We start from the raw sequence: 24399 nt of genomic DNA, 5'->3' as shown, positions 1-24399 counted from the left end.
TTACTTCTTCAGAGGGGGCAGTTGAGTTAATTAGAAAGTTGAGTTTTATAGGCAGTTGAGTTAATTAGAAATATTATAAGCAGTCAGATGGGGCTAGACCTTCAAATAGCTAGTGCAGAAGACTTGATAATTTGTGACTTTGAAGGAGAACACATCCTGCTGTGGGCCAGACCTCAAGACAAAAGATCAGATACACATACATCCTAAGAACTAATATATTTTTTAAATTTTATTTTGAAAGTATACAACAGAACAAGATAGAATAAAGCCAACTAAGACTGTACAGTGAAATTGGTACAGAATTTCACAGCAGGTTATTGGGATAACAGTAATAGGTATCACAATATATTTTGTTATCTTTATAATAGTTCTTTCAATCATGTATATCAAATTGAGATAAAATATAGAACACTATAGAACTTATCAAAACAGAATACTGAATAGAGCAGTACCATTAATCAGAAAAGAGCAAAACAGTAATAAAAATATTTGCCTTCAAAGAGATGGTAGAAGGAAATCCCCCTTATTTGCTGTGGTCAACCTCCCAGGAGACGCTCAGATTTCTGGTTCCCATTTGCTAATAGGTGGCGGGGACGGGGGGAGAGGGATAGGGGAATGGGATATTTGACTCTAGGCCATGCATCAGCAGGTTCACTATTACTTACGGGGGGGGGGTGCTTGCTTTGCTTCCCAGCGTCCTAAGTTCCAACATGGTGCAGATCTCAGGAGCTGCTGCTGGTTCTCCCCCTGGAAGGGCTGCAGAAGAACTAATATTTTAAAAATGTCTCTATGACCCTGAGGAAGACAAGAGTCACTAGCCCAACACTCTACAGCCAAAGGTGCCCTGTTCTATATTCATGCACATTTCCTAAGTGACTTTCCTCCCCATTAGATCCCAATTTAATCAATTTCACCTGAGTAATTACACTCAAACTTACTGGTTAACCATAATTCTGTCCCATCTGATGCCCAGCTGCTTTGTGAATTCCCATTTTTCCCCACATGAGACCTGCCTCACCTCATAGTTTTGCTCTATTAAATTCCCTAGAAAAATGAAGGTCTTCAGCTCCTTCTCAAGATCCTTTATGTCTCTCTCTCTCAGACAGAAGTTTTCTTTCTCTCAATAAATACATTCTGCTCTTAACCTCCATTATTCCTAAAATTCATTATCTGATTTTAGAGAACATGAACTAGTACTGGGCATCTATTAGGCTGGGAATTTCACTCCCCTATATCACTAGCATAGAAAAAGTAATGATGGTTAGAAAGGAGATAAAGAAAATCATATATATATATATATATTGTTTTGTTTTGGTTTTTTTTTGTTTGTTTGTTTTTTGAGACAATGTCTTGCTATGCAGTTCAGGCTGGCTTTGAACTCACTTTGTAGCCCTGATTGTTCTTAAATTCACAATCATCTTCCTGCCTCAAACTCACAGGTAACTGGGATTACAGGCATGTGCCATCACATCTGACAGCAAGAAAATCATAATTTTAAAAATGAAAACTCTAGCTTCAGGATGCAAGATCAGTTTAATAATTTTTCTTTCTTTTCTCCCTAAACATTAAGCCTGGGCAATTTTCCTTTCAACTGAAAATTGGTATCTTTCACCTATGAATAGATCACCTATTTTTCCAATACATTAAAATAGGTTTTTTTTTAATAGGAATAGACCATTATTTTTCTATGGATAGCACACCATTTTAAGTCCCAAGAGGAAATTTTCAATGTTCCAAGCTCCAAACTATAGAATATGTCTCTCTCTCAAGGGCCAGTGTTCTATTTCTTTGAGCAAGTACTATACTTTAAATTTCTACCTACTGTATAGTAAATCCTCTTATACCTCTTTAAAAACTCTATTCCAGCCAAAGATTTAGCTCAGTGGCACAGTGCCTGGCTGGCATGTGTGAGGTCCTGAGTTCCACTCTTGATACCCAAAGGAAAAAAGTCTAGTTCCATGCTAGAATCTTATCAATACCTAAAAAATTAATTCAGGCATAGTATTATGTATCTTTAGGCACAGCTACTTAAGAGACTGAAGCCAGAAGATTTCAAAGTCAAGTCCACGTTGGGCAACTTATTTTTATATTTTTTTTTTATTTTAGTTACATGGTGTTTGGAAGGGTGGCAATAAGATTTTTCCTCATTTTGGTTTCAGAACATGAGTAGTGCTGATTAAAACTCCTTTAGTACCTACCACTTCTAAAACCAACATCTTTTTCACAAATGTTGGCTGTGTAGGTCCAGGTCCCTTCATTGTAATTTGTGTAATGTTTATGAATATCTGTATCTTATGGCTTTCATAAATGGCTAGTTGATACTCAAAAACCTATTTCTGTATTTTGAGGAGTGGGAAAAAAACACATGACAATTTAAGAAAGACATAGTCCTTCTGGATTCTAAGTGTGGGAAAATACTGTTGCAATGAAAATGTTGATAATTTACTGTAACAAGCAATCATTAGTTTCTCAAAACTAATAAATCTTTGCCACAGTATTGTTTTCTTTAAAAAAAAGTTTTTTAAAGGCCTGGTAATGCAGTTCAGTGGTAGACCATTTGCCTAGAATGCTTGAAGCCCAAGGTTCAATCCTCAGTACAGTACTACAGAAGGAAAAGAAAAAAAGAAAGAAAGAAATTTATAACATAATATCTGTACAATTTTAGTATCATGTAAATACAAAATTCCAGGAACAAACAACACTCTAGACTTTGTGGTTTATTCTTTCAAGTCATTTCAAACATTGCAAAAAACATACGGTTATATACCTACAGGTTTTGTTTTTACATTACTACATTTATATCACTATCATCAGATTTGCTTAACCACTGATTGGGGAGGGGACAGCCCTATGTAGTGCAGGTTGGTTTTGAACTTACAAGTCTACCTTAAGCTTCCAAAACCTGGGATTGCAGGCACAAACCACCACAACCAGAAACTGTATATATTTATCATATAACTTCTTTTTGTGTATGTGCCTGGAATTGAATATGGGACTTTGCACATGCTAGGCCAAAATTCTACCACTAAACCATATATATCACCAGCCATGATTTTTTTCTCTATAATTATACCAACTTTTATGATGATCATTTAATGACTTTCTGTAAGCGTTCTTTTGTGTGGTTATGGAAATCTCCACTTTCATAATCTACACTGTTACAGGAGCATGTCTTTAATGTTTCCAGACAAAAAGTTACAGGGTTAATCTGTTTGCATTTTGAGGTGCACCCTAGTAGGGAGAACCTATAAAATTAATGGGGGGTATTAAATAGTAAAACGCAACTTTTGTCTTGTGGAAAATAAAATCTTTTTAAAGGTAAAAATCCCTTGTCATACCTAAAACAATTCTTAACCAAAATTTTTCTGAAATTCTTACATGTTCAACTTATTTTTGTTTGAAATATGATTTTTCCCCTCTCTTCTAAAACTCTCAAAACAAGTGAATCTCTGAAAAAAAACCCAGACTATATATTTAACATTTTATGACTTTTGAGCTGTGTAAAAATACTGAATACTTGATACTCTGCTTTATTATGGAATTTATGAAATGGTGAAATGTATTAATAGTTCAACCATGTATTTATACTGTCTGCATGTTTATAGTTCTGTGGGAGAAATAGTTTGTCAATATACTCCACCTTGTAAGAATTTACTGTGAGAGTTTCACATCTAAATCAATAATGAAATGTCCTCATCATTTTAAAAAATGAGTGCACATATCTCATTGTGGTATGATGTTTTTAATTCTTTTGGGAAAATAACCAGAAGGAGAATAGCTGGGTCCAATGGACCCCTTAGTCCTGCATTTTGAGGTATCTACACACTGATTTCCCCAGTGGTTGCACCAGTCTGCATTCCCACCAACACTGGAGAAGGGTTACTATCCTCCAGCTTTTATTATTGCTCGATTTTTTGACAATATCCATATTTCTGGGGTGAGGTGGGATCTCAGTGCTGTTTTAATTTGAATCTTTCAAATGACCAGTGAGGTTGAACAGTTTTTCATGTATTTATTTGCTGTTTGTATTTCTTCATCTGAAAAGTGTGTTTTCAAATCAGATGCACTTTTTTGGATTGGATCTTTAAATCTTAGATGGCTGAGTTTTTGAGGTCTCTATATGTTCTTTTTGTATTTAAAGAAAGAGTAAACAAAACAGAAAATAGGTAGAAATAGTACATACATTCAGAGAAAAAAAGAGTAAGAAATCACTAGTTGATGTTGTCGTTTTACAAATAGTTGTTCAAGGTACAAAAATGGAACATGAAAGTGGGAATTCAAACAGAGAGACTGCAAAAAGTTCTAATCAACTGTCCAACAAAAACTTAGTAACATGGTTGTCAATCCTATACATTCAAATATACACACAGTTATCCATATTTTCATTTATGTTTAGATTAAACAAACTAAAGCAGGTTAAAATCATTTTGAACAAAGAATAATAGTATTGCTGGATTTCACATCATGACACTCTCTGATCAGCACTGGGTACTGTAGTGTCTTCTTTTTAAAACTGAATTTAAAGAAAGACTTAAAATACAGAAAACGGGTAGAAATAATACATAATTTCAAAGAAAAATAAACAGAAATCACTAATTGATGATTACAGATTGTCTTCTTACAAATAGTTCTTTAAGATACTAAATTAGAGCATATAAAGTGGGGATTCAAACAGTGTGATTGCAAACAGTTCTGTTCAGCTATCCAACAAAAACTTAGAAATATGGTTATCAATCCTCTACACTTAAACATATATGCAGTTACCTATATCTTCAATTATGTTGACTTTCAATAAATCCAAGCAGGTTAATATTACTCTGAACAAAGAATAACACTATTGCTGGGTTTCACATTATGACACTCCAGGATCAGCACTGGGTATTTTAGTGTCTCATTTTCTTCAAAATATCTGTTCATTTCATCAATTGTCATAAGATCAGTTCTCATAAACTGTTTATAGATTCTACATATGCATGGGTCTTAACATGTACTTTTTTTTTTTTTTTTAATTTTGAGAGTAGCAAATATGCAACAGTGCAAGACAGGACAAAGCCAATCAAGACAATGCAGTGAAATTGGTACAGGATTTCACAGTAGGATACTGGGATAGTAGTACTAAGTACTATGGTATATCTCTTTAATTTAACAATAGCTATTGAGTCACTTACGTATTGTAAAATCAAACCAAAAATAGAACATTGTAAAACCAATTGAGAATACTGAATAGAGCAAAAGAAATATAACAAAAAGTGAAAACAACCTATGCCTTCAAACAGAAGATAGAAGGAAATCCCCCATATTTGCTATGCTGCATATGGTCATCCTCGCAAGAGATGTTGAAATATCTATCCCCAGTAGGTAAGGGGGGAGGGGGGAGGGGGGAGAAGGATGCTTGATTTTCAGCTCATGTGGAAGTTGGCTCACAGGTAATGGTTCTCCTCCAGGCCCAAGCTGCAGGTGCTTATCAAGAGGGCAGGTGAATAAGCTGCCTGAGTCCCTCCATGACCAGAGCTCTGGAGCTCTGTTCTCCTGGCCCACGTTGCAAATGCTTACCAAGAGGGCGGGTGAATAAGCTGCCTGAATCCCTCCATGGCCGGAAGTCTGGAGCTCTGTTCTCCTCCTGGCCCACGTTGCAGATGCTTACCAAGAGGGTGGGTGAATAATCTCTCTATATGTTCTTGACAGTAATCTTTGAGGTACAGCTGGCAAACATTTTCTCTTACATTGTGGGTTGTGTCTTCACTCTGTTGGTGGTTTCTCATCCTGTGAAAAAGTTATTCTATAGGATTAGATCCCAGTTGCTGATTCTTTGTGATAGTTTCTGAGGTATCTTTTTAAAAAAAAATTTTTTTTTAAATTTTATTTTGAAAGTATACAACAGAACAAGACAGAATAAAGCCAACTAAGATGGTACAATGAAATTAGTATAGAACTTTACAGCAGGTTACCGGCCAGGTACCTTTTAATAAAGAGACTTTCTTCCAGTGTACCTGTTTGGCTCCATTATGGAAGATAAGGTGGTTTAGCATGTTTGGAGTTGCATCTTCATTTTCTAATCTGTTCCATTGATGCTGAAGTCAGTTTTTCCCCTGAAGGACCAGAAATTTAAAGGTTAAAAACAAGATGCTGTTTCTCAGCTAGAAACAGCACTGGGCTTCATGACTTAGTCCAAACTCAGCCCCGAGGGAGGATCAAAAAGAAAACATCTGCAGCTGTGATATGCTCGGGCTGTGCTGTGCCAGGGAACTCAGAGATAGAGCCTGCCGATTACGCTAATCAGGGTTGTAAAGCTTGTCAAACTCGAACCATACAGAAACCAGGTGTCCTAAAGATAAGTTGTGCAGAACAAGACAGTTAATTAACTCTGACCCACTGGTCACCCCTTATGAGCTAACCAACCACAAATAGATAGACTGCCGACTATCCCGCTCTAACTGCTATGATTGGCTTCTGTAAAAAATGCTTGCATTGTGGTTTTTTCCCCCTTAAAAGCACCAGCCTTGCCCCAACTCGGGGTTCTCCGTTTCCACCTGTTTGGAGGACCCCATGCGCTCGGAATAATAAAGACCCCTTTGTTCTTACATGAGAGTGGAGTCCTTGGAGTCTCCTCCACGACACCGGTCTTACACCCCCAATATCATGCTGATTTTATCACAGTAGCCTTGTAGTATAATTTTAAGTCTGTAGTATAATTTTAAGATTGTGATGCCTCCTGTCTTACCATTTTTGCCTAGGATTGCCCTGGCTATTCTAGGTCCTTTCTGTTTCCAAATGAAATTTAGAAATGTCTTCTCTAGATCCATGAGGCGCACTAGTGGCATTTTGATCCAAATTGCATTAAATCTGTATCACAGTTTTGAGAGTATGGCCATTTTCATGTTTGCTCTTCCTATCCAAGAGCAAGTGATATCTTTGCATCTTCTGATATCCTCTTCAATTTAATTTTTTGAGTACCATGATATTCAACACAAAGATTTTTCATACTCTTTGTCAGACTGATTCCTAAGTATTTAATTTTTTTTGGATTTTACTATGAAAACTGTTATTCCACAATTTCTCTCTCAGTGAGTTTGTTGTTTCTGTGCAAGAATGCCATTGATTTTTATCATCACACATTTTTATTTTTAGTTTTTAATTTTTGTATTTTAAAAACGATAAAACAAAACAAAACAGAACAAAGTGGGGCACAGTAAAGCAATGCAAATAAAACAGGATTTCAGAAAATGACAGCAGGAAATCAACAGTGACTACCATAATGTCTCTTGTTTTCTTCAAAATAGTTGTCCATACCTTCATACACAATAAGTTAATACAAAACAAAATAGTATAAAAACAGTCAGAAAAAAGAATGAGAGGTTTTCAAAACCAGACAATAGGAAATCAATAGTGGCTACCATATTGTCTCTTGTTTTCTTCAAAATAGCTGTCCATACATTCACACATATTGAAGTCAAATAATTGATAACAGAATAAAACCAGTCAAAACCAAGAATAAAAGCATTATAAGTAAGAGCCAAAAACAATAACAATGTGGGCTTTCAAAACAGTGATAGGAACATCGCAATTTTTGTTGTTTTGCATAGTTGTCTTCATAAGTCTTATTTGAATTACCAGATATAGTTATGCAAAATTGATCTAATCCTCCAGATGTTATCTGTTTTGTTCCAAGAGCTAATAGAATTAGCAGTATAATCGTCTTAGTAATCTTAAGTGTACATATATGAATTTAATATTATTTCTTTTTTTCTAACTTGTTTCAGTCTATGTAATGGCCTGTCTCACAGAAAGGAGAGTGTTAGAATAGGTTAGACTTTCTTGCTATAAACTCAAATTGTGACAGACTACTTTGATAATCTGTCAGAGTGTTGCTTGCACGAATTTAATATTGTTACATTTCTCTTCCTTCTTTTTTCCTTTTCCCTGTTTGACTTACTTATTCCTCTGAGCAGTTCTTTACCCTGTCACAATATTTATTGAATCTTTTGCATTGTATTTACTCTTTCAGTTTCTTACAGAAGGGAGCTAATACTGTATTTACAAATGTGAGTTTGATTTATTTCTCTTATGAGCATGATCTCAACTCATCCATTTACTTACAAAAGCCTCAATGTGGTCTTTCTTTATAGCTGAGTAGTACTCCATTGTATAAAAAAAAACCCTCATCTTTTTTATTCATTCCTCAGTTGGTGGGCATTTTGGCCATTTCCAAGATTTAGCTATTACAAATTGTGCTGCTGTATACGTGGGTCTACATATATCACTGTGATATGATGTTTTCACCTTACATGGGAATATGCAAAGAAGCAGCATAGCTGGGTCAAATTGGACCTTCAATCCCAGATTTCTGATGAACCTTCACACAGATTTCCACAGTGGTTGCACCAGTCTACACTCTCAGTACAGAAGTGTACAGAAGTGTTCTTTTTCCCCCACAGCCTCTCCAGCATTTGTTATTGGTGATTTTTATGATCCTGGCTATTCTTTCTGGATTGAGATGGAATTTCAGTGTTGTTTTAACTTGCATTTCTCTCATGACCATGATGTTGAAGATTTTTAAATGTATTTATTTTCCATTTGTGTTTCTTCATCTGAGAAGCATGTATTCATCTCAGATTCCTATTTTGGATTGGGTCTTTGAAATTTGGGTACCTGATTTTTAAAAATTCCTTACATGTTCTGGATAGAAGTCTGAGGGAGTTGGCTAAGATTTTTTCCCAATTTGTGGATTTTCCTTTCATTCTCCTTGAGATTTCTTTTGACATGCAAAACCTTTCTAATAAGGTGAGATTCCAGTTGTTGATTCTGGGAAGTATTTCCCGTGCAGTATCATTTTTGTTCTTAAATTGTCTGCCAAGCTCTATATCATCAATATTTCAACCTAATTTGTCTTCCAGCATATTTAGTGTTTCTGTTTTAATATTTAGATCTTTGATCCATTTTGACTTTAGGTTAGTGCATGGTGATAGGCATGCATCTAGTTTTAGTTTTCAGCATATGGAGAACCAGTGTTACTCTTTTTTATTTTGAAGAGAATAAGACCAAATGAGACAAAACAAAATAGAGTCAATCAAAACAGAAGGATCCACACAGAACATGACTTAAAAAATATATAAGGAGATCAATAATGGCTACCATGATGCCTCTTGTTATCTTTAAAAGAATTGCCCATCTCATCAGGCATTATAAAATTGAACAAAACAGTACTGAAGAAAATCAATAAAAACAAAACTTTAGAGACATTATAGGACTTCAAAAGAAGATAATAGTCCAACCAGAATTGGTTTCATAGTGTATCTTGTTGTCTTAAAGGAGTTTCCTATGCCATCAGACTTGATACTTTCAAAAAAACAGAATAGAATGAAATTAGTCAAAATAAAAAAGTGAAAGCAATACAAGGCTTCATATCAATCCTATAGAAAATCAAAAGTGGTTACCATAGTATATCCTGCTATCTTTGGAATAGCTGCCCATGCCATCAATACAAGTAGACAAACTGAAACAGGGTAAAACCAATCTAAACAAAACAATGAAAAAATATGGGTTTCAAATTACGATAATAGATTAATAGTTGCCACTGCCTTTCCTTTTTATACAATTCCTCCCCTTTCACTTTCATGAGGTGTATTGTACATTTTGGATCCCACTAATTCCTTTAGGTTTTATACTAGGAAGATAACCCACTATTCACCTAAGTGATTGTGAACCTTTGTATCCCTGAGCATGATCTCAAGGTGTATCCATTTGTCTACAAGAGCCTCAAGGTTTTCTTTCTTATAGCTGAGGAGTTTTCTATTGTATAAATGTGTCATGGTTTCATAACCTATCTGTAGCTGATAGGCAACCTACCCCCACTTTTTTCCTGGTTCCCTGTTACATAGAGCACTGTTTTCTCATCTTTGACTTTCAGTCTAGAAATCTCCTTTTGAGTTAAATGTATTTCTTATACAAAGCATATTGATGTACCTTATCCACTCTGGCTGTGTTTCTTTTTATTAGTGAATTGAGGCCATATTTACTAGTGGTTATAGCTAACCTCTGCCTCTTCTCTCCCATGCTATTTTTCTGCCTTTGGTTGTCTACTTTTCTGCTTCTTTCCACTGTCTGCCCCATTCATTGAGTGCCCTCTGCCACTGTTCCTGAAACCATGGGCTTTTCTCTCTCTCTGTTGAATGTCCTTCAGTATTTTTTTGTAGGGTTGGTTTGGTGGTCATGAACTCTCCCAGTTCCTCTTTGTCATAGAAACATCTTGTTTCCTGGTTTCTTCCAGACAAGTGGGTAGTGGGGTTCCTGGCACTTACTCTATTGTGTATAATTACTCTGAAGCATGCTGGCTAGGGATTTCTACTGTTTGCTGCCTTTCCCAGCCTGCTGGTGGCTACTGGAGTGTTAGCAGGGATGGGGTAGGCTGACCCCTCCTATCGGAGCTGGTCAACTGCAGGGAGTCTTCACTACAATAGTATGTGCAGGGTGGGTGATGCTGGTTGGAGATAGCTTTAGGGAAACTTTGGTGGTAGCTGTTGGACCGTACACAGAGGTAGGACTCAGTCCAAGCAATTCTCACCAGTCTGCTACAAACTAGGAGTGGCTGAATGAAGCCAACTGCAGTTCTGGCTCCGGGCTTATCCTGCCTGATTCCAAAATGGCCCCTGGCTAATTGCCCACTCCCACAGAAAGACTAAATCCCCCAAACTCACTGCCAGCCAGTACAGTTCTCTGGTACGTTGCTCCCCTCTGCCACCATGTCTCCGGAGAGTCCTTCGGGCTTTCTAACCACTGGCTTCACTGTGACTGTGTCTCCAGGTTCTAACGCACTTCTCATATGGTGGTAAATGGTTCCATTGAAAGTGCTGCCAACTCCTCCCTTCTTTTGTTTTGGTTCTTCTTTTTTTTTATTCTCTATGTGGGCTTCAGTTCTCACTTTAGTTTCTTTCTGGGTTGAAGGGACCCACTTCCTTCCTTCTTGTCTTTTCCAGAATGCCATGTTCCAGCATCGGCAGTTTTTTTTGTTTGTTTGTTTGTTTGTTTGTTTGTTTGTTTTACCAGAGAGGCTGTTTATTCTGCTGCTTATTGTTCTGCCACCTTTGTTGACTCTGGAGAGCCAGTTTTCCAGCATCACTTATTAAGGAGGCTAACTTTCTTCCGGTGTACATGTTTGGTCCCTTTGTCAAAGATAAGGCTGCTGAGTTGTGATTTATCTTCTAGTCTATTCCATTGATCTTCAGGTCTGTTTTTATTTCTGTACCATACTTATTTTATCATGGTAACTTTGTAGTATAACTTCAATTCAGATTGTGATGCCTCCTGCCTTGCCTTTGCTCCTCAGAATTGCCTTTACTCTTCCACATCACTTGTGCTTCTAGATTAATTTTAGGAATGATTTCTCTAGATCTATGAAACACACTAATGATATTTTGATTGGAATTGCATTAAATGTGCATAATAAATGTGTATAACAATTTTGAGAGAATGGCCATTTTTACGTTTGTTCTTCCTATCCATGAACAAGGAATGTCTTTCAAATTTCTGAGATCCTCTTTGATTTCTTTTTTTTTTTCTTTTAGGGTACTGTAATTTTCACTGAATAGATCTTTTATTTTCTTTGGTAGATGGATTCCTAAGATTTTCATTTTTTTGGATGCTACTGTGAAGGTTGTGGTTTCTCTTGTTTCCCTCTCAGTGAGTATATTGTGTAGAGGGATGATGTTAATTTTTCAGTGTTGATTTTGTATCCAACTACATTACTGAATTTGGTTATTATATCTAGAAGTTTTTCTATAGGATTTTTATGGTCTTCTATATAGAGTATCATGTCATCTTCAAATAATGATAGTTTAACCTCTTCCTTTCCTATGTTTATTCCATTTATTTCTCTCTCTTGTCTAACTGCTCTGGCTAATATTCCCAGCACTATACTGGGATTGGTGATAGTGGATGGCTTTGTCTTGTTCCTGATTTTAGAGTGAAAGCTTTCAATTTTTGAGCATTTAATATGATGCTGGCTGTTGGTTTGTCATAGATGGCTTTTATTGGATTCAAGAAAATCTGTTCTGATTTTCCATGGGGTTCTTATCACGAATGATTTTTGGACTTCGTTAAAACTTTTTCTGCATCTATTGAGATAATCATGTGATTCTTATCTTTGGCTCTATTGATATGAAGTATTATGCTTATTGATTTGTGTGTGTTGAACTGTCCCTGCATTCCCGGGATGGATCCCCCTTGGTTCTGGTGTATAATCTACTTGATAACTTGCTGCATTCTGTTTGCCAGTATTTTACTGAGGATTTTTGCATCTGTGTTCAGTAGGGACACTGGCCTGTAGTTTTCTTTTTTAGTTGGGTATTTCTCTGGTTTAGGTATTATGGTAATACTTCTTCTAACAATGAATTAGGGAGAATTGCTTCCCTTTCACTTTCTTTGAAGGCTTTGAAAAGTGTTGGCATTGTCTTCCTTGAATTTCTCATAGAATTCAGCTGTAAATCCATTCAGACCTGGGCTTTTTTTTTGTTGGTAAGGTTCTAATTACATTTTTAAAGTCATGAACTGAAATTGGGTTATTCAGCAGATTTACATCTTCTTGATTTGCCTTTGTAATTCATATGTTTCTAGGAATCTGTCCATTTCTTCTGTTATCAAACCTATGAGAGCAAAGGTTTTCAAAGTATATATTGATGATCTTCTGTATTTCTGTAGAGATTTCAAACTTTTTATTCCTTATTGTCTGAATTTGAGTGTTTCTTTCCTTTTAAAAATAAGATTGGCTAGTGGCTTATTGATTTTATTTATTGTTTCAAAAAACCAAATCTTTTGTTCATTAATTCTTTATATTGCTTTCTTAGTCTCTATTGCATTGATTTCTGCACTGATCTTTATAATTTCATCCCTTTTCATTTTGCACTTGACTTGGTATTCTTTTTCTAGATATTTGAGGTATAACATCAGGATGCATATTTGTGTTCATTCTGTTTTCCTGATGTGGGAGTTCACTACAATCAGTTTCCCTCTGAGGACTACTTTCATTGCATCCCACAGGTTCTGGTAAGATGTATTTGTATTTTCATTTACTTATAGATATTGTTTAATTTATTCTTTCATTTCTTCTATGGCCTATTAATTGTTCAGGAGTGTATTTAATTTCCATGTGTCTACAGAATGTTTGAAGTTTCTCTTGTCATTAATTTCCAGTTTTATAGCACTGTGATCAGATAGTATGCATGGGATAATTTTTATTCTTTTGCGTTTAGTTAGGCATGCACTATATGCTAGTACATGATCTATTTTAGAGAATATCCATGTGCTGCTGAGAAGAATGTATATCCTGATGTTGCTGGGTGTAACACTCTGTACACATCTACTAAGTGTATTTGTTCACAAATTTGATTCAGTTTTGTTATTTCTTTGCTGACCTTATGTCTAAGTTATCTATTTGTGTCAAAGGAGTATTAAAGTCTCCAATTATAAATTTTTGCTTATTTGATTTTTCATTTCTATTAATATTTTTATATAGGTGGGTGCTCCCATATGTGTTGCATGTATATTTAGAATTGCTATCCCTTCCTCTTAAAATTTTCCCCTAACAAGTGTATAGTGACCTTCTTTATCTCTTCTGAGTATTTTTGGTTTTAAGTTCACATTGTCTGCAAACAACCTGCTTTTGAGGGAGCCTCCTCTTGCATATTGTTTTCCATCTTTTGACTTTCAGTGTATTAATTTACTTTTGTTTACATGTATTTCTTGTATATAGCATATGGTTGGCTATGTTTCTTGATCCATTCTATCAGTTTCTTTTAATTGGTGCATGGAGGCCATTTATATTATAACTGATATAAATTGTTTCAGTTTTGTCATGTTATCATTCTGCTATTGGTGCTTTACCTTTCCCCTCTTTTTAGTTGTTTGCCCTGCTTAGTGGTTTTTTTTCCCATTCGTGTTCTTTGAGTCATCATTGTTTTTATGTTTATCTAGAACATATTTCAGTTGTCTTTGCAAGAATGATTTGGTAGTCATGAAGCTTTTCAGTTCTTTTTTTGTCTTGGAAGTATCTTATTTCTCCATCCATTTTAGAGGACAGTTTTTCAGGGTGCATCAATCTGGGTTGAAAGATATTTTTCTTTAGGATTTGAAATAGTTCACTCCATGCTCTTCTTAACTTCATTGTTGGTGTCAAGAAGTCTTCTGTGATTCTCATGGGCTTTCCTTTATAGGCTATCTTTCTCTTTTCTCTAGCAGCTTTTAATATTCTGTTCTTATGTTGAATTTCTGAGATGTTGATTATTATATGTCTGCATGTAGATTTACTTTGGTTATGGCTAACTGCAGTTCTTTTTTTAAAAAAACTAGAGTTCTACAAGCTTCACTTATCTGTATATCCATTTCCTTTTCCATGTTTGGGAAATTTTCTCCTATTACATCTGTGAATAGTCTTTTGGTGTCATTTGTGTTGTCACCTTTTTATTTACACCTATCCATCTTATGTTATTTTTCTTTGCATCATCTTGCAACAGTTTGTTATTTCCTGATTCTTTATTTTTAACATATATTTCCTTTCTTGTTCACTAACTGCAATCTTGTGTTCTAGGGAGGAAAGTCTATTTTCCCATGCATTCAGGTGTTTTGCCAGGTTTTGGTGGAATATTTGATTTCCTGGATATCTCCTTGAATCTATTTCATGCATTCTATTTTTTTCTAATTTTGTTTATGCAAGGCTTCCTTCTTTTTGCAGTGTTCCTCAATTTTTAACTATGCTTTCTTTAGATGTGTTCAGCATTTCTTTATTATATTTTTAATTTCTTCTTTTATCTGGGAGACTATTTCTGATCTGAATTCCTTTATAGCTTCATTGAATTTCTTCTTTACTTTAGTTGCTCTCATTATAGAAGTTTCAGGTGTATGACATGCTTTTTTCTATGTCCATGTCTCCTAGGCTTGTTTAGGTTGGGCTAGAAGTTTGATATTGCATTTTACTTTTTCATTTTGTTATTTTCCTGTATCTTCTGGATCCCTAGTGGCATTTAAATGCTCTAAAAATGGGTGCTAAACACTGGATGGACCTTCAGCATTCCCCAAATAGCTCATAGAAGCTCCCTAGCTGCTTGAGGTCACTGAGCAGAGCCCTAACTTCTGAGTGGTATATTGAGGCTGAATGGTATATGGAGTATACTGTGCACACTTTCAACTCATGACACATGGTACACCAAACCTCCCCAGCTCCGTGGGATCTCTGAGTTTGGTTCTACCAGGTAACAAGCAAAGATCTGCCACTGCACAGTTAACCAAGGATCACTGTGGCAGGCTTCAGCTCACACATGGCAGCTCCTGGATACCTGTAGGTAATGGGGCAGGGCCCAATCACGCACACACACACACACACACACACACACACTGAGGCTGGAGATTGCCATGAGTTTGAGGTCAGTCTGTGCTACATAGTGAGTTTAAATCCAGCCTGAACTACATCATGACAGCTTTTTTTAAAAATAAAAATAATGCCTTATTCAAGCAAAGATGGTGGATAGATAACAGCTGGCTACTGAGGCTCCCTGAGATAATCAACTTAGAATTCAACATAATACAGCATGGGGAGTTCCAAACAGAGGGAGATAAATTCTGTCTTCCCAAGAAGAAACTAAGGTGAGAACCAATCAAACATATAGTCCCAGTGCTATTACTGGAACAGCTAAAGCTTCAGTGCTCCCACCACAGCAGGCAACTTGGCAAGCTATCCCAGGTCCTGCCACCTCGACTCATTGGAGGCACAGTCACACTGAGGTCAGGAGTTATCCAGCTGAACGGACAGCTGAGCTGGAGGGGGAGCCTGCATCAACCAGTGGTGAGTGATGGGAGTGGAACTATTCCACAGAAAGGGAGGCTCTGGTAGATGGCATTCTGGAACCAGGCAGTACTGGTAAGTACAAATGGCAGTAGTGACTTCAGTCAGTTGTTCCCTTCCTGAATGGGATTAGTGAAGTATGCTTGGCCTGGGTCATGTGAACTGGCTGAGACCTAATAGGTTATCTGAAATCAGTTTCCTATGACAGCGGTGCACACTGATGCAGTGAAGGCCTCAGAAGTTTGACTGTCCCAGAGGGAAGGTGGTGCACAGTAATTAACTGAAGGTCTCACCAGCTTGACTGATCTGGAGGGGATGGGCCAGCATATCCTCCCCCTGTTTGCAACTCACTAGCACACTGCAGTGGGAAGGATCATCTAGCCAGTGTGCTTCAGAAGAATTGTAACAAAAAAAGAAACTGGGGCCTCCTGGAATAAACAAAAAAGATAGGATGAGGAAGCAACAAGAAAAAGTCCCCAACCCTGAGAACACTGACCCAGGACAGGTAAATACAAAGGAGAATGAGAACAGCAAACATGCAATATCAGACACAGCACCAGTGGACATAAAGAGATATCTTCAGGACCTCATAGATGAGTTCAAAAGGGAAATATTTAGCCAAGTAAAGCAAGATATAAGAAGACTAACAAAAAAGATGCTATGCACCCCTCAAGAAGACACAGATGGAAGAAGGGAGGAACTATAACAAAGGAGAGAACCATGTGATGAGGAATATAAAGAAAATATAGAATACATGAAGCAGATTCAAAGAGATTACCAGGAAACTAAAAATGCTATGGAAACATGACAAATCTGCTTGAAAGAAACTAAGGATAGATTCTCCAAACTGGAGGACAGTTTTCCAATGTGGGATTATGAAAGGAAAAAATTTCATAAAAATAACAAGGAAACAAACAGTAACAATACAAAGGCTAGAAGACAACAAGAGGATCTATAACTTGAGAATAAAGAATGTGAATGAAGAATCAGGTGTACAAGTGGGAGTAATAAAACCATAATGTGTAATTGTCATTGTACAAAAGAGAGGAAAAGAAAGTGCTCTAAAGGACATAACTGCATGTATATTTAAGTGTATAAGATAGGTAACCATATTACTGAGTTTTATTGGATCATTGAACAGAACTGTTTGCAGTCTCACTGTTTGAATGTCCACTTTATATGCTTTAATTTTGTAACTTGAACAACTATTTCTAAGATGACAATATGTAATCTATTAACTAGTGATTTCCTGTTTATTTTTTTTCTGAAATTCTGTATAACTTGTACCCTTTTTCTGTTTTTTCTTTTTTCCGTTTAAATAAAATTTTAAAAAAGAATCAGATGTACAAACAAAGGAACTACAAAGGCTATTCACAGAAATAATTAAGGAAAACTTACAAACATAGAAAAAGGAAATGATATTCAGATTGTATGAGGGATACAGAACTCCAGCCACCTACAACCAAAGCAGAACTACACCTAGGCATATAATAATCAAGATCCAAGAAATTCAATACAAGAACAGAATATTAAAAGCTGTTAAGAGACAAGAAACAGATAACCTATAAATGAAGGCCCATCAGAATAACGGCAGACTTCTCAGCACAAACCATCAGGTCAAGAAGAGCCTGGAGCAAAATATTCCAAGCCCTAAAAGAAAATAACCTCTAGCCCAGATTGATATACCCTGCTAAACTGTCTCTAGAAATTAATGGAGAAACAAGATGCTTCTAAGACAAAGAGGAACTTGGGAAATTTTCAACCACCAATCCAACTCTGCAGAGAGTCATGCAGGGCATTCTAGACAGAGAGAAAAGTACTAGGATTCCAGGAACAGTGGCAGAGGGGCCTCAATGAATGGAGCAAAAAACAGAATGAAGAAGATAACAGACAACTGGTGGGAAAAAATTAGCATGACAAAAATGAGACAGAGAAAGTTAGTTATATTCTCTAATATAGATGGCTTTGATACACTAAATTAAAAAAGAAAAAAAAAAAGAACCACACGTGGAATGGAGCAGGAGGTAGGGTCCACCGAGATGCTATTTATAGAAAATATAATTAACATGAAAAAAGAGTACATGGACTGAAAACCAAATATGAGAAAAACAATGCTCTATGTGACAGAGAACCAGGAGTAATAGGGGCAACTAGACCAGTATTTGTGGATAGGTTGGAAAGACAGGCTTTAATAGGTAAAGGAATACAATTAGAGATCAAGTTCAGGAGAGAAAAGGTTTGGAACCACTTAGGTAAATAACAGGTTGCCCCCCCCCAATTTAAAGCCAAGGGTCTTTGTGAGACCCAAAAATACACAGTGTACCCTGAGGAAGTGAAAGAGAAGGGAGAGTCTTAAAAAAGATGGCAGAAGATATTGTTAATAGTGTATCACGATTTAAAACCCACATAATTCACACCATTCTACTTTGATAGATTTTATTCTGTCCCAGTTTGTCTACTTGCATTAGATTTGAGGGCACAGACAAGTATCCCAAAACATCAGGATATAGCACAGTAATCATTTTTAATGTCCTATTAACTTAATCTGGACCCCTGAATGACTTATACTGTTTTATCATAACTGATCTTAGTTAAATGAGGTTTATTTGATTGCTGTTTGGTATTAGCAGATTTTATTCAAAACTAATTTGATTGATAGTATCAAATCTGAGAGTATAGGCAACTACACTAAAGATGACAAACCTCACTATGATACACATTCTGGTTTAATTACTGCCTGTTTTTGAAGTTTTATGCTATATACAAAGTTATGGTTTTATTCATACTCTTATGTATTTGTCTATTCAATTATACTATGTCTGATGATATAGTCAATTCTATTGAAGATAACAAGAGACAGCACAGGAACTATGGTAGAATTCCTTGTACAATGATCTTATCTGTCTTTTTCATCTCATGTGTTTATAGGAATATGTTGTGTTTTACCTTGCTTTTCTTTATTTCTCCCTCTAATATAGAAAGGATAGAAATACATGTTAAGACTCATCCATGTGTAGAGCCTATAAAGAGTTTATGAGAACTGATCTTATGATACATGATGAAATGAACAAATACTTTGAAGAAAAAGAGACACTAAAGTACCTAGTGCTGATCCTGGAATGCCATAATGTGAAATCCAGCAATATTATTATTCTTTGTTTAGAGTTGTATTAGCCTGCTTGGGTTTGTTCAGTCTCAACATAATTGAAGATATGGACAGCTGCATGTATGTTTAAGTGTATAGGATTGATAATCATATTTCTAAGTTTTTGTTGGGTAGTTGAACAGAACTGGTTGCAGTGTCACTGTTTGAATCCCCACTTTATATGCTCCATTTTAGTATCTTGAATAACTATTTGTAAGAGGACAATTTGTAATCATCAACTAGTGATTTCTTACTGTTTATTTTTTTCTTTGAAAGTATGTATTATTTCTACCCATTTTCTGTTTTGTTTAGTCTTTCTTTAAATAAAATTTAAAAAAAAGAAAAAAATAGGAGAGTAACAATAGTTAATATATTATTATCTTTACTCAGAGTACAAGATATAGGCATTTAATTGTCCAAACAGTATTAGTACAAACCTTTTTTCTCAATTAACTAAGAGAGATTAGTAGTATAATTACCTTAACTATCAGTACACACACACACACACACACACACACACACAATTTTCCCCTTCCTTTTCTCTTTTCCCTCACCCTAGTTTTTCTTTCTTTTTGAACAGTTTCTTCCCATTTTAGAGTATCAATTACAAATTTTAGATCTTATCTACTTTCAGTTTCTCACACTTGGGAGATAATATGATGTTTATGAAGGTGTATCTGGTTTATCTCACTTATGTGTATAGTCTTGAGTTATATCGATTTACTCATAAAAATTTCAATTTTATTCCTTTTTATACCTGAGCAGCAATCCATTGTATAAAAAAAGACTGTATCTTTTTCATCCATTCCCTGGTTGATGGACATTTGAGTTTTTTCCAAGATCTAGCTATTACAAATTGTGCTACTATAAACATCGGGGCACATATATCACTGTGGTGTCATGTTTTTTTTTTTCAGTTCTGGGAAGAAGCGGAATAGCTGGGTCAAACAGGACCTCCAATTCTAGTTTTCTGAGAAATCTCCCCACTGACTGCACCAGTTTACACTCCCGCCAACAGTGGAGATGGATCCCTTTTTCCCCATAGCCCCTTGTTATGGGTTGAGAACTGGTGGTCAACTTAATGCCAGCTGGATTACATCAGCATGCATTGAGCGGAGATGCGCCACCTGAGAAGGGTTGCCAGGATAAATAGGTGGAGAAGAAGGGTGGTGTTGAGGGTTGAGGCACTAAGGAGGCATTGTGTGTTCTCTGAAGAGTTGCTGTTTGAGCCATTGGTTCTCCTGGGGAAGCTTTGGTCCTCACATCGAGCATTGCTTCCTGGCTCCGGAGGGGAAGACACGTGCTGCTTGGTCTCCAGGATGAACTCGTCACACTGCTTCCTGGCACGTACCCAACTGTGCTTGTTGTCAGAGGAGCTCAGGGCCTCCGTGTCACTGAGGACAGCTGTGATGCCTTTCAGGATAGCCCTGGTCTTTGTGAGTGTGACTCCTCAGCTCCAGCGTAGAACCCTCATCCCACTATCACAGCTCCTTAATCCTGCTGGCATAGACTTTCTGGCTTTCCCCGCTGACCCTTGGATCTTCCTGGCATGGATCCATAAAACAGACTGGTGTGAGTCCTTCTTGTGGGCTCTGGACTTCCAGTTGGACTCATGGGAGGCATTGTCCTGAGCTCTGGGTTTTTATCTGGACTCATGTGGGACATTGCGGTGGGGTTTAAGGCTCTTGACTAAATAATCTATGTCTTTGCTGTTGCGGATAGATTTCCTGCATTTTCCTGTGTTAACTTCCCGTGACCATTATAAAAATATTATAAACTCCATGTCCTGATCTGAATTGTTCGCTGTGTACAACCCCTGACTACAACACCCCTCTAGTATTTGTTACTGGCTGATTTCTTGGTTATAGCCATTCTTTCTGGGGTGAGAGGAGAATCTTAGTATTGTTTTAATTTGTATCGCTTGAATGACCAGTGATGTTTAACATTTTCTCATATATTTATTTGCTGTTCATATTTTTTATCTGAGAAGTATACATTCATTTCAGATGCCCATTTTTTGTACTGGGTCTTTAAATCTGGGAGAGACTAAAGATTCTAAGGAGGGAAAAAACCCCTTGAATTGTTTAATATTGACTATAAAATTAGGTATGGGCTAGTCACATATAGCCTTTTATGTAGTGAGCTACATTTTTTACACTTAATTTCCAGCACAAAATGTATCCTGAAGAAAATGTAAAATGCTATCAAATGCTTTTTTCTGTAACTATTAAGATTTATTAGTTTATTTTTCACTTTGTGGATATGATGTGACACATTTATCACACTTTGAACCATGCTTGTATGTTCAGAATGAATCCTACTCTATAATGGCAAATCATCCATTTAGTGTGTGCCATTAAATCTGAATTGCTAGTATTTTTCTACCCATGTTCATCAGGAATATTGGCCTATTTTTAGTTTCCTCACCTGAATTTACTATCAAGATAATGTAAAACATATAAAAGTGGAAGTACTTATTCCACTTCATTTTTTTAATGATTTAGTGAAAAGTTAGCAATAGCTTATCTTTAAATGTTTTCTACAATTCAGCAAGAAAAGCACCAAACCTTATTCTGTTTAGAAGAAATTCAGTGATTCAATCTTATTAATGTATTCAAGTCTTCTATTCCTTTATGGTTTAGTACATTATATTTCTAAGAAGTTATCCATTTCTTCTGAGCTGTATAATTTCTTATGATCCATTGTACCTTGGTGGCATCAGTGCAATGTCCCTTTTTAAAAATGTGGTTCTGAGGAGTTGAAGTGAGAACTTCAAGCATGCAAAACCATGTGCTCTAACAGTGACATATATCCTTACACCATTCTTTCAGTTTTGATGTTGAGATTTTTAGTGCCAAAGTTGGGATACACAGAGATTTATCAATTTTATCTTTACAAAGAACCATTTTGTGTCTAATTTTTTAGCATTTTACCTTTTTATTTGGTGTATGTTTAGAGTACATAATCTTTACATTCATCTTAAGAAGTTACATGTACTTAAAATATCTTGATTATTTGTATTGCCTTTCACCTTCCGACTTACCTCCCTTGCTCTTTGGCTAAATCTCCTTTCCCTATTTTATTACACTTGTAGTTCACTTTTGCAACATATAAAGATTGCATTCATTGGGCATAGTTAGTATATACACAATGACACATCTTAAATCTTTTTATGTTTCCATCTCCTACCCTCTCCCTTCATCCTTAGTCTCTTGGTCTCCTTCCCATTTGCAAAAGATCTCCCAGTTTCATTTTATTAATCTTTTATTTTGTTCTGAATATGTACTTTGGATTATGCAAATGAGAAAGCATGTTATTTAAGTTTGTATTTTTCATTTATTCTTCAAGCTTTCTAATAGTTTTCTATGATCTATTTGTTTCCAATATAAACTTTGTGTTTTTTGTAATTATACTTATTTTAGTTTGATTTGTGATAACGCTTTTACTTGGAATCATTTTTTGTGTATTCCTTTAATGTTACACATTTTCCTACTAGAGCACAGTGCTAATTAATACACTATGTTTCCAATCTTGATTTATTAATTTACATATACATTTCTTCTTATCCACTGATTAATCAGTGACATTTAATTTCCATATGTTTTTGAATTTTCCAAACTTCCTCTTGTTATTTCCAATTTCCAGTCATTGTGATTAAAGTGCTTAACATGATTTCAATATTTTAAAATTCATTTTTTATGACACAACATATAATGTATTCTTGAAAAAGTTCCATATACACTTGAGAAAAGTGTTGCTTCACTGGCTGTGGGATGGAAGGCTATGTAACCATCAAACTCACTTGGTCTAATGTATAGCTAAAACCAGCATTTCCTTATGGATATTCAGTATGGCTATTCTGGCTATTGATTAAAGTGAGGTATTGAAATTCCTTGCCACTTTTGTATACAGTCTTTCCTGTCAAATCTCTTACATATTAGGTACTAAAGGGTTCGATGCACATATATTTACCTGTGTGGTAACTCTCTTGATGAACTGTTCCTTTTATTATTGTGCAATGGTTACCTGTATCTTTACATGATTTTCTAACTCAAATCATATTTTACCTGATAAATGTACCTGTGTTCTCTTTTGGTTTCATTTGCATATAATATCTATTTACATCAGTTTACTTTAACTCTATGTATGTCACAAAAAATTTAGTGTTATAAATCATCATATAAATATCTTCTTTTCATCTATTCATTCACTCAGTGCCTTCTGCTTGGGAAATTCAATCTGTTTGCATTCAAAGTAATTATGGACAATTTGTTTCTATGATTGCACTAATTGATTTTTTTTTTGTGTCTTTTTCATTTTTATCGGTACCGGGGATCGAACTCACGACCGCCTGCTAGCAAGGCAGGTACTTATGCCGCTGAGCTAAATCCCCAGCCCCGCACTAATTGATTTTGGATTGAGTTGTGTGTACTTCATGTTTTCCTGTCTTGCTTTGTGACTTGATTTTCTTTTCTATTTTTTTTTTCTTTGCTGGTAATGGAGATCAAATTCAGGACTCCGTGCTTGCAAGGCAGGTGCTTATGCCACTGACCTAAATCCCTAGCAGTGTGACTTGATTTTCTATAGCCATATGCTTTGAATTCTGTCTTTTTTTTTCTGTAATCTACTAAGGGTATAGGTTTTCTGGTTACCACAACTGTTATAAAAATCACTAGTCCACAGATTAGGTGTTATACTTTACATCTAGATTTTCTCTCAAAGTCTCATGTGGTCATAAATGGAGCTTTCCAGGGGTGGCTGGATGTAAGAAGTGTAATGCTTAGATTACAGACAAGACACAGGGATTAAAGGTGCAATGCTGCAATTAAAGGTAACCCACTCTGACTGTAAGTATTACCCACCAAAAGGGCAAGGAGCCTAGATGGAATGTAAGGGACAGAAAAACGGTGGCTGCTGCTTCCTCCTTGCTACTCAACTGCTTTGCTGCCTTCTCCTTGCCATGAATTGTTTTTCCTGTTTAATGCCCCTCTGCCATGCTATTCTGCCTTGGAGCCAGTCAATTATGGACTGAAACCTCTATAAACTGTGAGGCTACAATAAATCCTTTTGAGTGTTGAGTATTGTGTCTCAGCAACATGAAGAGTATCTAAGACACATTTCATACCAGGAGTGAGACTCTTGCTATAATTTCACCTGACCATGCAGTTTAGGACCCTTTGGAATTGGCTCGTGGGAAGAGTCTGGCAAGGTCTGGAGATCCTGGCTGAAGAAGTAGCCTTGGAGTACTTTAAGCTCTACTTCATTGGAGATTCTGGTCAGAGTTCAGAAAATCAAAATGCTGATAGAAGGGTCAGTAATTTTGCTCAATGGTGTTGCGTCTGCCTGGCATGCATGAGGTCCTGAGTTTGAGTCTCACTAACTCACTACCCAAAGAAAGAATTCTGATAGAAATGTAACAGATAAA

At 36.1% G+C, this 24399-nt stretch overlaps 1 long non-coding RNA gene and 1 other non-coding gene across 2 annotated transcripts in view; one reads left to right on the top strand and one right to left on the bottom strand.

The window, feature by feature from the left end:
* LOC111757144 (uncharacterized) overlaps positions 1 to 24052 on the top strand; it is a 69273-nt gene extending 45221 nt beyond the window's left edge. Inside the window, exon 4 of the long non-coding RNA XR_002791515.2 lies at positions 19892 to 24052. This is a non-coding gene — a long non-coding RNA (uncharacterized LOC111757144). The remainder of the gene's footprint in view (positions 1 to 19891) is intronic.
* Positions 7751 to 7871, bottom strand: LOC111757164 (small nucleolar RNA SNORA28). The gene has a single exon (XR_002791530.1). It is a non-coding gene; the product is annotated as a small nucleolar RNA SNORA28 (small nucleolar RNA).
* Positions 24053 to 24399: the final 347 nt, after the last annotated feature.

Source organism: Cavia porcellus, unplaced genomic scaffold, assembly GCF_034190915.1.
Source record: "Cavia porcellus strain 051 isolate PalLab524CR breed Dunkin Hartley unplaced genomic scaffold, mCavPor4.1 scaffold_3, whole genome shotgun sequence".
Taxonomy (NCBI): Eukaryota; Metazoa; Chordata; class Mammalia; order Rodentia; family Caviidae; genus Cavia; species Cavia porcellus.
Note: the sequence above shows the minus strand (reverse complement) of the source record. Positions and strands in the feature narration are given on the sequence as shown.